At 36.4% G+C, this 2,880-nt stretch overlaps 1 pseudogene across 1 annotated transcript in view; it reads right to left on the reverse strand.

The window, feature by feature from the left end:
- Positions 1-684, reverse strand: part of LOC105531244 — a 2,450-nt pseudogene extending 1,766 nt beyond the window's left edge. The window contains exon 1 of the transcript XR_001004764.1: positions 2-684. The product of XR_001004764.1 is annotated as a 40S ribosomal protein SA-like (transcript). The remainder of the gene's footprint in view (position 1) is intronic.
- Positions 685-2,880: the final 2,196 nt, after the last annotated feature.

Below are 2,880 nucleotides of genomic sequence, written 5' to 3' on the forward strand. Positions count from 1 at the left end.
CTCTTCAGGATCTCTGTAGAAGTAGAGATCAGGCATGACCTCCCACGGGTGTTCACGGGAAATGGTGCCACGCATGCGCAGAACTTCCCGAGCCAGCATCCACCACATCAAACCCACTGAGAGAGCTCCCTTGTTGTTGCATGCGATGGCAATGTCCACATAGCGCAGAGGAGAATCTGTGTTACAGAGCAATGGTAGGTAGATTAACATAAGATGCCTCTGTGAGAGGCTGGTGGTCAGCCCTGGGGTCAGTAAACACAAGAAGCCGTGGCTCCTGGAAGGCTGCCTGGATCTGGTTAGTGAAGGTTTCAGGAGTGAAGCGGCCAGCAATTGGAGTGGCTCCAGTGGCAGCAGGGCGCTCTGGCCAGTATTCCTGGAAGATATAACACTGACATCAGCAGGGTTTTCAATGGCAACAATGGCACGAGCCGCCAGCAGAAGCTTCTCCCAGGTCCTCTTCAGATTTATGATGTAGATGCCATCACTTTTCCTTTTACAGATGTACTGTTCCATCTGGAAGTCAAGATTGGTGCCACCTAAGTGGGTTCCTGCTGCAAGGAACTTAAGGACATCCTCCTTCTTCATTTGCAGGACATCAGGGGCTCCGGACATTGTGAAAATTTCCCTTTAAGTTACAATGGGAATCCAGAACAACGCTGTATGGACCCCTCTGTAGGTAGCGCGGAGAGGGAGACATCCTTTTATAATAAAAATTCTCAACAAATTTAGTATAGAAAGAATGTGTTTCAGCACAATAAAAGCTATGTATGGCAAAACCACAGATAACATACTAAATGGAAAAATGCTGACGGTTATTCCTGTAATATCTGAAATAACAGAAGAATGTTCACTTTCACCACTTTTACTCAAATTAGTACTGTAAGTCTTAGGCAGATCAATTAAGAAAGAGAAGTAAATAAAAGGCATCCAAATTGGAAAAAAAGAAAGTCAAATTTGTTCTGTTTACAGAAACATGATGTGTTTTTAAAAAATAAAAACTTCATAGAAACACTGTTAGAATTTTAAAAATGCATTGAAGTTTCAAGATGCAAAATCAACATTAAAATCATAATATTTCTATATTCAAGCAGCAAACTATCTGAAGAACAGCAATCCAATGTACAATAACTAAATAAAATAAAATTAGGAATAAATTTAATCAAAAGGGGGAGATTTATGCAATTAGTGCTATAAAATATTCATGAAATAAATTATAAGGACACAAATAAATGGAAACACATCCTGTGTTCATGGATGTGAATAATTAACATTGCTAAAACATTAATATTACCAAAGTAATCCATAGACTCAATGGAATCTGTCAAAATGCTTATGATATTCTTCACAGAAACAGAAAAAACAAAGTTAAATTTTATATTAAACCATAAAGACCCTGAATTGCCAAAGAAATACTGAACAAAAAAGAGCAAAGCTGGAGACATCACACTACCTTACTTCAAAATATATTGCAAAGCTATTGTAAACAACACAGCATGGTAGTGGCATATAAATATGCATCTTGCCTAATGAAACAAATTAAAGAATAGCGAAATCAATCCATAGACTTAGAGTCAACTGATTTTAAACAAAGGATCCAAGAACACACATTGGTGAAAGGATAGTTTCTTCAATAACTGGTGTTGGGAAAAATGGATATCAACTTGCAGAAAAATGAAACTAGCCTTGTATCTCTCACCATATAAAAAATGATCTAAAAATGGATCAAATGCTTATATGTAAGACCCCATATGATAAAATTACTAGAAGACTACATGGACAAAATAGTTTAGGACATTGGAATAAACACAAGGTTTTTTGGATAAGACTTCAAAAGCACAGAAAACAAAAGCAAAAATAGACAAATAGGATTATATCAAACTAAAATGCTTCTCCACAGCAAAGAAACCAATAATAAAACAATCAACAGGGTAAAGAGACACACTATATAATGGAATAAATATTTGAAAACTGTAATAGTTAATAGCCCATTCTCACACCGCTATAAAGAAATATCTGAGATTTGGTAATTTACAAAGGAAAGAGGTTTAATTGGCTCATGGTTCCACAGGCTATTTAGCAAGCATGAATGGGGAGACCTCAGGAAACTTTCAATCATGGCAGTAGGCAAAGGGGAAGCAAGCATGTCTTACATGGTCCAAGCAGGAGGAAGACAGTGAAACAGGAGATGCTACACACTTTTAAACAACCAGATCTCGTGAGAACTCACTCAGTAGCATGAGAACAGCAAGTTGGAAATCTGATCCCATGATCCAATCACCTTCCACCACGCCCCTCCTTCAATAATGGGGATTACAATTTGATATGAGATTTGGGTGGGGACAAGAATCAAAACAACATCAAAAACTATGCACTTGACATGAAGTTAATTACTACAATATATTAGGAACTCAAGCAAATCAATAGCAAAAATAAAATAATCTGATTTTTAAATGTGCAAAATACCTGACTAGAAATTTCTCAAAAGAAAGCATACAAGTGGCTAAGAGGTATATGAAAAAATGTTCAATATCACTAATTGTCAGAGAAATTGCAATCAAAACAACAATAGAATATCAGCTTACTCCCATTAGAATAGCTATTGAGAAGAAGATAAAACATCAAAAATGCTGGCAAGGATATGAAGGAGAACACATACACTGTTGGTGGGGGTATACATAAGTACAGCCATAATTGGAAACTGTATGGAGGTTCCTCAAAGAATAAAAAATGGAACTAACATATGATCCAGAAATTATACTATTTGATGTATATCAAAAGGAAATAAAATTCATATGTCAAAGAGATATCTGTGCTCTCGTCTTTATTATGGCATTATTTCCAGTAGTCAGGAAATGTAATCAACCGAGATGTTCAATAAAG

This window comes from Mandrillus leucophaeus, unplaced genomic scaffold (genome assembly GCF_000951045.1).
Source record: "Mandrillus leucophaeus isolate KB7577 unplaced genomic scaffold, Mleu.le_1.0 Scaffold875, whole genome shotgun sequence".
NCBI lineage: Eukaryota > Metazoa > Chordata > Mammalia > Primates > Cercopithecidae > Mandrillus > Mandrillus leucophaeus.